Source organism: Chiroxiphia lanceolata, chromosome 7 (assembly GCF_009829145.1).
Source record: "Chiroxiphia lanceolata isolate bChiLan1 chromosome 7, bChiLan1.pri, whole genome shotgun sequence".
NCBI classification, from domain to species: Eukaryota; Metazoa; Chordata; class Aves; order Passeriformes; family Pipridae; genus Chiroxiphia; species Chiroxiphia lanceolata.
Genome location: NC_045643.1, coordinates 4,453,586 through 4,465,568, shown reverse-complemented (window position 1 = coordinate 4,465,568; position 11,983 = coordinate 4,453,586).

Sequence of the window (11,983 nt, the reverse complement as noted above, 5' to 3'; positions counted from 1 at the left end):
AGGGGAAGAATCACTCCTTGGACCTGTTGGCCACACTGTTCCTGATACAGGCCAGGATGCCGTTGACCTTCTTGGCCACCTGGGCACACTGCTGGCTCATGTTCAGCTTCCTATCAATCCAAACTCCCAAGTCCCTCTCTGTCTGGCTGCTCTCCAACCACTCTGTCCCCAGCCTGGAGCGCTGCATGGGGTTGTTGTGGCCAAAGTGCAGGACCCGACACTTGGCCTTGTTGAACCTCATCCCATTGGAATCAGCCCAACTCTCCAACCTATCCAGGTCCCTCTGCAGAGCCCTCCTGCCTTCCAGCTGATCAACAGTCCCCCCAGCTTAGTGTCATATTGTGAGAGCTCAAAAGAATAAGGAAAAACTATGGGGAAATACCTCCCTTGGACCAAACTGATGCAACCCTGTACTCTCAGTTCCTGCTCCCCTTCCAATAGGAAGGGTGCGACATGGAGGGACTGTACTGCTCAGTCACTCTCTGTCTCTGGACCTCTCAGCGTTTTTACATGGTAGCCTCCTGGGGCAGAGGCAGCTTCCTCGCTCCTGGAGCAGACCTCCCTCTTGGCTGCTACACATGGGTCCCCTCTGGAACTGTGGAGCTGCGTGTTGGGAGGTGGCAAAGCAATGCCCAGGATGCAGCTCTTTAAACCAGATTTGCCTACTGGAGCATTTCTTACCTGTCCATGGTTCCCTGTGGGGGTGCTCCCAAGATGAGCACACACTCCAAGAGGAACCGAGCTGCCACAGGAATCAAGGCAGGCAGGGACTGCTCCTGCTCCCAGGGAAGAGCCTGCAACACCCACCCCTTGGGTACTCACCTTCCAGTGAGGGCACATTGCCTGACAGAGAAAGAGGTTGGCGCCTGGTGGAGCAGGGCCAAAGTACTACTCTCCTGAGGCAACTCTCTCTGCCTCGCATAGCAGAGTCTCCATGGCCAGGCTGCAGGAGCTCAGTGCATTCAGTACATGCTGCTGGAAATCAGGCACGGCTGCTCTCCCTCTCGTGAGGTTGGTTCAGGACCTGAGTTTTCCACTGGTTTGTTTTCACAAAGGAAAGAGACACAAGGGAACACCTTGGCTGCAGTGCTGTGCTCAGAGTCAATCAGCCTCCACATGGTCATGACAGCTCTATGGGCCCAGAGCTCTGACTCAGCGGGCTCTGGGCCACAGCCCCATGGCCTGGGCAGCTGCGAGGGCCCGGGCTGGCCCACAGCCCTGCCCCTGCCCCTGGCTGGCAGCACCCAGCAGACATACCCTGCCAGGGACCCCTTGCCCTCCTTGTCCCCAGCCAGGCCGGCCTGACCCCCTTAGCGCTGTCCCCACCCTCCTGCCCAGGCCTCCAGCCCTTCTGCCGCAGGCACGGCAGATGCCCTGGGACGCGCCACAGCAGCTGGCCAACACCTGGGCAGGACACAGATGGCACTTCCTGCCTGGGACAGGGCTTCTGGCCATCTCCAAGGACCTTTGGCTCAGGGATCCCCACAACTCCAGCCTTTGCCCAGCTGCTCTGCTACAAGTTTGGAGGCTTCAGCACAGCACCACCAAAAGCCAAGAGGACTTAGGGCTCTTTCTCTTCTCACTTAACACCTGGGCAAGTGTTGCTGAGCATGAGGACCCTTATTCCCCTCTTCCCCAACGCCCTGTGCAAACTGGGCACCAAAAAACACTCCTGAGCCTCTGTGTGTGACAAGAAGAATTTTATATTCCCATACTGGGGTAAAGGATAGTGCTTGAAGAGGAGGGGTCTTCCTCACAGGCCCACGTGGCCCAGCAGACACAGCTTCCCACATCAAGCCTCCCCAGAGCTCTGGCAGCACAGCCAGAAACTGCCCTGCAGAACAGGCCGGGTCTTTCAGGCCCTGCAGAGCCAGTCTTGCAGCTGCTGCAGTCTGGAGGATGGAGCTCTCTGGGCAGCTTTGATGATATAGCCGCTCTGAAGCACCAAGCTTGAGATGTCAGGGCTGGTGTCGTTCCTCATACGCTGAAGGGCTGCAACAGGGAGGAACAGAGCCAAGGTCAGAGCCTGGATCTGTGGCAACCCAAGAAGCTCCTCCTGCCAGGGCCATCTCACCCAGTTCTTGCCATGACCAGGAGGGAGCAGGGCCCAACGGGATCAGCCGGAAGGCGCTGGCCACCAATACCCCCCCTGCCCCTGAAATCTCTCTGCTCTGCGAAAGCCGTTCCTCATCCATGCAGGGAGCAGAGCCCTCCAGAACCAGGGCAGGATTGCAGCTCCCTGCCCAGGCTCCGTGCCCCTCCTGCCAGCCCCCGCTGACACCGCGCTGCCCTCCCTCACTCTCGATGATGTCCTGCAGCTCTTTAGGCTGTCCCCGCAAGTACCTCCCGGCCATCCCTGGGAACACAGATCCTGTCAGGGCCCCAGCGGCACAGCTCCCCCCCCCGGCGGCACTGCCGGCCCAGCCACGCACCCTCCTGCCCTGGCAAGGCTGAGCCCGGGGCCTTCCCGCCTCGGCACGCCCCAGGGCTGGGCTGGCACAGGGCGGCAGCAGCCACCAGGGCACTCAGGGCTCCCCAGCACATCCCTGGGCCGTATCCTGCTGCCGCTCCAGCAGCCGGGGCTGGGGCCGAACTGCAGCGGGGTGGGGAGGGACCTTGTGGCTCACCTGTGAACCTGACGACCGCCTCTCGCAGGGGCTCCTGTGGGCTCTCCAGGTACGAGAGTGCCTGGTGCAGGTACTCGGCTGTCGTAGGGTACCTGTCAGAGGCCTTGGTCTGTAGGGGAAGAAAGACACGCAACACACACACACTAGGATGATGAGACACTAGGATGAGCCAGAGAGATGTCTGCCTGCTCAGCGCAATAGGCAGCTTTTTTATTAAGTTCTCTAACTTCTATTTTCCCACACATATATAAATATATTCTTACAACACCCAGGAATGCAGCACCTGCACTCAACCACACAACTCAAGGCTGTGTCCATGGGAACTATCTAATTAGCTCCACTGCTCTCATGGAAAATGGCCCAACACTCTGTAACACTCCAAACCCCTCAAACTTGACCCCACAATTCCCCCCTATTCTGTAGTTGAGCAACAAAGACTGCCCGTATCATATCCTCCAGGGCCCTTTGCAGGAACGACACTAGACAAGGCAGCATCAGCAACACAACTACAACCACCAACTTTTTAGATGTACAAGGCCCCCCTAGTGGCTGTGCAGGGGTTCCTGGCTAGATTCTATCTCCACACAGAAGAAACACTCCCGTAGGAAGTTGACAAGGTGCGCTCACTGCTGGAGTACTCCAAGTCGGATTCTTACCGACACCAGAAAGAACTATTTTTATAGAAAGACGATTCAGGGAACACATCCCGTACCATAGACTCACCACGTACTTGTTCCATATCATAACCTACACGATGATTAAAATACACACAGTCTTTTACAAACAGTGACTCTAAAATACCTAGCTTTTGAAGTGGAGTGTTAACAGACAACACATCATCCCAGCTATCAACATGATCAAGACACCCACGCACAGTATGACAGTCCCATTTCAATAAGTCACACCGTCAGACGACATCCTGCACCAGGAGAGATGCTTCTCTGTCACCCAGAGGAACACTAACAAGACAGGTGTGACATGGCTGCTCTGGATATGCCAGTGATGCACAAAAGGTTGTGTGATTCAGTTTCTTCATTAGAGTCACCCAGACGTTTTGACTGTGCCATGGAGTGAACTTTGGACAGGTCAGGAACTGCACTGACGACTTCCAGGACCAACAGCAGGACGTACATACCATGCAGGTATTCCGCGAGGACTGTATCTGTAGAGACAAACATATCCCTTTCCCCAAGTTATCAAGTCATGTGGATCAGGACCATTGACCAGAGACAAGTTCTGCATCTGCATGCTGTGCTCTGTCCTCAGCTCTCACAGGGATCACAAGATTATCAGTTTGGAAGAGGCTTTTTGCCAAGCACAGCATATTTTTCCTGAAACTCTAAAAGAAGGTAAATAAAGACAATCGCCAGAGAGGTCAAAAGGTTTGAGACATACGAGCTTTGTCTAGCCTAGAGACTGGGGGTTATTCCCTCATTCCCCCTTCTGTTCTGAAGCAATTGCTTCAGGACACCATACACTCTCTCCACAATAACGTGTCCTGTAGAAGAATGTGAAATAACCGTTACATGAGTGATCCTCCACAAAGCAAAGACAAATTTGGACAGATTTACAGACAAAGACAGCTTATTGTTCATACCGCACTTGAGCGGGTGCTCCAGATGTAGCAAAGCACAACAGAAGTGTTTAATGACATAATGGCTTTTTTGTCTAGTATGTGCATTAGCAACACCACATGGGAAAACATGTTCAGTGGACACATGGACATGCTTTAAATTACCAAATTCATTGACATGAGTGTCATCCGATTGCCACATCTGTAAGGCCTTAAGGCCTCAAGGGTAGTACCAAAATAGACAGGAGTATAGGATAATGACAAATCTGGACAAGAGTATAGGCATTACGACAGTCTGGACAAGAGTACAGGCATTATGACAGTCCTAGACAGGAGGCAACAATTCAGTGGCAATAGAATGAGTCAAGCCAAATCGACGTCTGAAAGCTCTGCACCTTGATAAAAACAAACTAATGAGACAAGACAGCTTGCTGGTGAATGTTAGGAACAAGTCTCAAGCGACAGCAAAAACAAGAGCATCTGCTTGGGCATTACCCTCTGTGAGAACCTGGCAAAGAGGTATGACTACAAACTGTAGCACAAAATAAGGAAAGGCCTCTGCAAAAAAAGTTCTCCAGAGCTCCAACAAAACTTGAAAAATAAGACATGGAGAGGGACAATACAACACTGCCTGATAGAGTTGCTGTATAAATTAACAACATATGCGAATCAGTAATAACAGTTAAAGACCGATTAGGAAATAACTGAAAAGCAAGAGTTACAACCCGATGTTCCACAGTTTGAGGAGAACCCTCTTGATGAACAATTTGATGTTGCCAATCCACATTCTGCTTTCCATGCTACCGCAGCTTCACCCATCTTCCTCGAGCCATCCACAAAGACTGTAAGGCCATCAAGGGGCTCTGCGCTGCGTAGTGTTTTTGTCCCAATTGGAAGTTCCCTGAAAAAAAAAACTTAAGAAGGGGATGTGAAGGTAAATGATAAGAAATTTGGCTGTGGAACTCAGCTAAAGCAGCTTGCAATTCATATTTATTTTCCAAGGCACCACTCAAAGTAACGAGATTGTACAGGTACAACAATGCGAGCTGGATTCTGCCAGTACACTCTACACACCTTTTTCTAGCCTCAATGATGATTTGAGCTATGATCTCAAACAATCCAGGAGCAGTTTTTTGAGCCCGATAAGGCAAAAATAGCCACTCTATCATGTGCAGTGGATTAGACCAATGGTCAAACCACTGTACCAATGCCCCAAAAGGAACACTGTGATCTGCAAAAATAAAAAAATTAAACAATTTGACAATGATCAATTCACGAAACAAATTAGAATATAAAACCTGCTCTACCTGCTGGATGTTTGAACTGCTCTTTTGGTCAGTTCCCTTGGTCCTGAGGATTGTCAGAATGTTTGAGTAGGTCAAATAGAGGTGCCAGCTGGGTGTTTGCCAATTCCAAATAGGACCTAATCCAATTAAAGACCCTATAGCTTTTGTATGTCAGTAGAGTTTTGACATTAATATCCAATTGAACTGGCTGAGGAATGACTGCTTTCCGTGTAATTTTGAACCCTAAATACTTCCAGGTTTCCTCTCGCTGCACCTTCTCAGGAGCAACTACTAGGCCAAAGGATTGTAGACTCTTTCTGGTTTCAACTTCCAACACACCCAACTGATCCTCAGTGGCCACAGCCAGCAGAATATTACCTTATATGACAACAAAAGACAGTCGAAAATTACGGGAAGATAATGTTGGATCATAAACCACTGACAAATTATAGGAATATTTTAATTTCCTGGGAGAGGGTTTTCTATGTATAACACTCGTAAGGTTCTGCACAATTAATAGATGGAACTGAAAATGCAAATTTATTTTTTTTTCTATAACTGGGGTCTAACTAGATTGTGAAAAAACAACCTGTCAAATTAATAATAACAGTGGGTTATTCAGCAGGAAGCATAGAAGGGGTCAATAAACCAATGCTGACATGGTAACCATGACCGCACCACCTGTCCTGAGATCATGCAAACAGTCTTCATTTCACAGATTTTTTCTTTATCACAAAGACAGGGATGATTAAAGGATTCTGAGATGGTTCAATGTGATCAGCATCAAGTTGCTCTTTAACAAGCTGTTGCAGAGCCAACAGCTGTTCTGTAGGTATGAGCCACTGCTGAAGTCACACAGGATCCGTACGTTGTAAAAGAAAATTCTGAGCAGTACCTCCTAGTCTCACAACCCAAACCCCTGGTGTGACCACATGCCAGGAGACTGGCCAGGATGTCCGTGCAATGATAGTTACGTCAGGTCCCGAATGCAGAAGTTTGTCTGCCTGGACAACTGACAGCAAGCTCCGAGTATTGTAAAGAGTGCAGGTCAGCTGTGGACGTTGTGCAGAGATCGGCACTGACCAAAAGACTTGAGGTGCATCAGTAGAACCAACTTCTCCATCTCGACGCACACGAGGCTCTGCTTGGGGAACACAACTCAGAAAAGGTACAAATTGAGCTATTTGTGTCCCTTTAGGAATTGTCACTGGAGGATAAGGTGTGGAGACCATAGCACAGATCTGCCTCGTATAGTTAGCATCGGTGATTGCAACATGAACAAAAATCCCCAAAATCCTGCAATTGTGCTACTAGAATGGCTGATTAACAAGGTGGTTAACCCACGCTGCCTTCATACAATGCTAAACATCCACCAGTCAGATTATGTGATCAATACATCTGGTATAGAACAAGCAGCAGTCACAAGCATTGAAAACATTTTTCTGAGAACACAGCTGCCATAGGCAGGGCACGTCCCAAGGATGAAGGACTAGCTGTTTTACGATGAATATTGCCACCAGAATACTGCTGCATGAAAGGAGCCCTGAAGAGAAGACACAAGGAGTCCTTGAAACGACATCGCATGCCTGGCCACAATGATCAACATAACTGGTGTACTCTGGTCTCCAATCAGGAGGCCCTGAGACACACTATCTGCAATGCTGTTGATGCTTCTGAGAAAGGACACAGGATGGCCCTGACAGTCTGCAGGCCCCCCCCCCCCCCCCAACAGGCTGATCAGGCAGGGCAGCAACATCGACAACCCTTGATTTAAACCCTGGAAAACACAGAAAAGCTCAAATGACTCTGCCTCCTACACAGCCCACACAGCTACAACTCATGGGCAGCACGACACATGAAAAAAGAACAGCACCAGGGGAAAGGCTCCACCTGAGATTTAACCTCTATAAACCTCTGAAACAAGGCTGAAATAGAACACCAAATTTTTGTAAGAATCTCTTAGTTAACTTCAGTCCTAATCAAATGGCTAGCCAGACAGAGCTACTCTTGAAATAACTAAAACCTCACCAGTTTTCATAAGAGTGGAATTACTCATGGTGGGAATTTGAAGAGTTCATATACCATCCAGAATAAGGACTCACTATGGTTCAACAGAATCATGTTACACATCTCTGTAAAATCTTGACACCGACAGAAAGTATTTTTAAGTTTACACAGTTACACATTCATGTAGCTTTTCTCTTTCACATATGTAGCTTTTCTCTTTCTCTTTCATGGTTTGAGAACTCCAAAATCTAATTCCCTAGTCCAAACCCCCTCCCACATCTCAACTCAATGGTGAGATACGTTTTTTTTCCAGACACCACACCAGACTCAAAATGGGGGAAAGGAAATGTATTACAATGACTGTACAAATAAATACTACAATACATTATATACAATCTTAATTATCTCTACCATGACATAAGTATTTACAATGGATCAAATCTCTTCTCCCCTCCAAATAAAAGTCCAGGAGGGAAGAAGGAAGATCCTTTCCACTTTCAGAGCAGCAATGTTTCTAAGGCAACAGGTTTTCTTCTTCTCTGCAGCAGCTGTAACTGGATTGTTGTAGCTGGATCTCTTCCAATACACACAAGGGGGTCTCCTTTCACCCCTTTCGGCCCTTTGACTCCAAGTGAAGGTCTCACCCGTGGACTGCCAGCAGGGACAAAACTCGCTTCACCATGGGCATATCACGAAGTGCAGGGGCATCTTTGTGAAAGTCCCTTCCTCAGGGGATTCACCCCTGAGTCAGAACATCTTGGGCAGCTTTCAGTTGAAAGCCTTTGCCTTAAGAGTTCTACCAGAGCTCCTGTGCTCTGTCTCAGGCTGTCAGCTTGGCAGCAATGGCGAGGGGGGGCTAAGGTCACCCCCTCTGCATTCCTTCTCCGTCCCGGTCCAGCTTTCCAGGACACTTTGAGCTTCTCAGCTCTTCTCTGCAGTGCATGTTGCACTTCACCTTCCCTTCCAGGAGGTGAGGGGTCTCCAAGGAGTTTGGGGTTTGTTTTGTTCAGTTCTTACCCCAACTTTCTCTTTCTCTCTGTGTAGAACCTAGTTCTCTCTCTGCTGCTCTCTCTCTCTCTCTCTCTCTCTCTCTCCTTCCAGGAGTTCTCTCTGTGTGCTGCATGCCTGTTGTTGTTGCTTGATCTTATCTCTCCTGGCTCTCTACCACCTTCTCCGGCCAGTGTTGTTTTTTTGCCGCTGCTTCTGCTGCTCACGGTGGAGGAAAAAAAACTTCCAACCTCTCAGTCACAGAGCTCAGTCCAGTTTAACACTGTTTCTGAGTTTCTATAACCCCAGCCGGGGGCTGGAGGGCCGTGGCCTCCCAGAGGGGCTCTTACCCCTTTTGCTCATGGCTTTCACAACATGGCTACCTCTTCTACCACCAACTACAACTACCTTCTCTTCCGTTCTGGTTGTGATATGTTTATATTTTGCAGAAGCACTCATTGGCTAAAACTTCAAGGGTCACCACCCCCTGGGGTTTTACCATTTTATAACTGCAGGGGGAAAACTGTTTCCCACCACCACACAATCATACATGGGTGGCCACCTCAGTCATTCATCATGCACACACACATCGTAAGTTGTTATTGGCTGTGTAGCTCTCATCAGTCTCATAACTTAAAGGGAATTTAAGGCGTATTTGCTAATATTAACTTGTAAATCTTGTACAACTCTCCATGCAAAAGACAAATATGACAGAAACGGACAGGATATTACCTTGGAAATTTTCAACCTTTTTCATAGAGCAAGGACACTCTATTTGTCATAACGGCAACAGAACCACTTCTGCAAGAGGCAGGACTACCCCCTTTTGTCTTCCCTTTTTCACCTTTTCCCGCCCTCTGCCCCCCTGCGTCTCCTGTTTCTCTTGAGCACTTGACCCCCCTGGAAGCAAGTGTTGCTGCATTAAGGGAGCTTTCACTAGCATTTGTCAGAGGACGGGGGAGAGGGAGGACGGGGGAGAGGGAGGGAGGGAGGGGGAGGAGGGGGAATAGAGGTTGGGTTCATTCAGAGAAAAATCAAGAAGAGAAGTCAAATTGCCTTTGCTCTCCTTATGTCACAAGTTGGCTACATGGTCTCCTGAGAAAGAACGATACATAGGAGGGAAGGAACAGCTGCTGATGGACACGTTCCGGGGGAGGGGGGCGTCTGGGGGGGGTGTAAAACAGGGGAGAACGCAGACAGCCCCCCCACTGCAACGCCTGACACCGCGGCTGCCACTACCAGCCCGCCACGCCGGGGCCGGGGCCAAAGCCGGGGCCACTCCGCCCAGAGCCGGCACCTGGGACCGCAGCTGCTACCAGTCCGCTGGCATCCAGGGCTGCAACCACTGCCGCCAGGGCCGCACCACGGCTGCCGCTGCCTGCACGGGCACAGATGGACTCAGTGGCGCTGGAGCCGGACTCAGTGCCACCCCGCAGGCACCCGCAGCGGGCAGACCAGACACGGCACCGTTCGGAGGAGACATAGAAAACTCCTCAAGGTGAAAACCAGTCACCGTGTCCACAAGATCATCTCCCAGTCCATCAGCAGCACCTTCATGCTGTAACTGTCCATGATCATCCTGGACAAGTGCTACCGAGTCGCTAGCAGCGCGTCCATCTTGGCGAGGCTGCCCGGCTGCCCCCAGCCCCTCTCCGTGACCTCCGGTCCCACTTCGGCTCCCTTCGACTCTGCCTGGCCCCTCTTCTTTAGCACTCTAATGTCCTCCCAGGCAAAGCAGCCTCTCTCCCATTCCGAAGACACGGAACTAACAAGCGACATAACTTAGCTTCATCGCGTCTAACACCAAAACGCCGTAATAAAGCTTTCCAGGCAATAAACACATGCCTTTCGTTTGCACTCATGGTCTACCCCCATGGTGACTAGGAAAAAGTTCTCAGGAGCTCACCTGCGCCTTACCAAGTGCCAGATGCACCCATGCCATGGCCTGTAGGGGGTAAAGGGAAATGGGACAGGGCACTGCAATCAGGGTCTTGACACAGTTGAGGTCTCAGGAAGCAATGCCAATTTATTGAAGCAAACAGGCGCTTATATAGAATGGATTCGGGGAGTGGACTCAGGCTTAGGGAGGAGCATGAGATGGGCAGTTCAGGGAAAGCAGCGATTGCGGGAACAGGGAAAGAAGGGTGGCAACCTTGGGTCTCTAGGGGAAAGGGCCAATGGGAACTCTCTCTGCATTGCAGCAAACTGTAGCCAACCAGGTGCAGAGGAGTGGGAAAGCAGGGGAGAACAAGGGAGTAAACAAGTTTTGGAGGGAAAAGTGTGAGGGGAGAAGGGGACAATATGGAGGGTATAAAATTTTTAACAATAAACTGGGGTACACAGAACTTCACAACAATATAACAATAAACTGAGGTAAAACAGAGGAAAAACTGTCCGTCCGGTGAATGTCCAATCCAGCATAAGAATGTCCCTTTAGTTTTCATATATTTTTCTCCACACCTGGTATTTCTCCCATTCTGATTCTTCCTCTACCCCATCTCCCCCTTTTTTGTTATTTAAAGTAGCAGCGTCTGCAGTCACACTGTGAATAAGCAACTTGCGAAAGCACACAATAAAGCAAGGTAAACAGATGCACAAAGAAATGATAACACACAAAGACAATATAGACAAAATGATGATCTTACGGGACCAGATGGGTAGGGATGGGAGTTTTAGCCAATCAAAGATTCCGTCTAATCCTTCATCTCGGGATTGATGTATGTCTTTTACCAGACTTTTTAACTGATTTATACTCTCATGAATGGACTGAGAGTGGTCCGAGAAGTTCATGCAACACATACCTTCAAAATCTTGGCACCTGTGACCGTGCGCCAAGAGTAAGAAGTCTATGGCTGCTCTATTTTGGAGACTGACTTCTTTGAGTTTTTGGGTATCTGCCAGTAGACCCTCAATAGCTTTGGTAGTAGCATTGGCCTCCTTGGTCAGCCAGCAACCAAGGTGGGTTAGAAAGGAAAGGGCATGGGCTGTTCCTATCCCGGGGATAGGGAAGGATGCCCAGAAATTTTTCATTTGGGACCATATGTGGATGTTAGAATCACAGTCTGCTGGGAAGAGTAGAGGGGGTGGCAGGGTGATGATTCCATCATCCACACGTGGTGCCGCATTGATTCGTGGAGGGGTGACTTGGATTTTCGGGGTGGTTTTGAGGGTTTTTGAAGTGGTTTTGGGTTCTGGTTTAGGGAACCTCCAGTCTTCCAATTCTTTCTGGAGGTTGGGGAACCAACCTCTCTTAGTGTGGAGGGACCGTTTAACATGATTTTTTGGAGAAACAAATTGATCTGTCAATTGGAATTTCGCTGGGTTGTATAGTGCCAATTTTCCTATTGTGCAAGGACCCCCTTCCGGGTAGGCAGGAATACCCTGCCATGCCCGGTCCCCACACAACAGGAAAAATCCTCTCGGTAACTGCATGTTCTTGGGGACATGTTCTGTTGGTACTGTAGTGACTAGAGAGTTGTTGCACCACGGCGAAATGGTCCCTC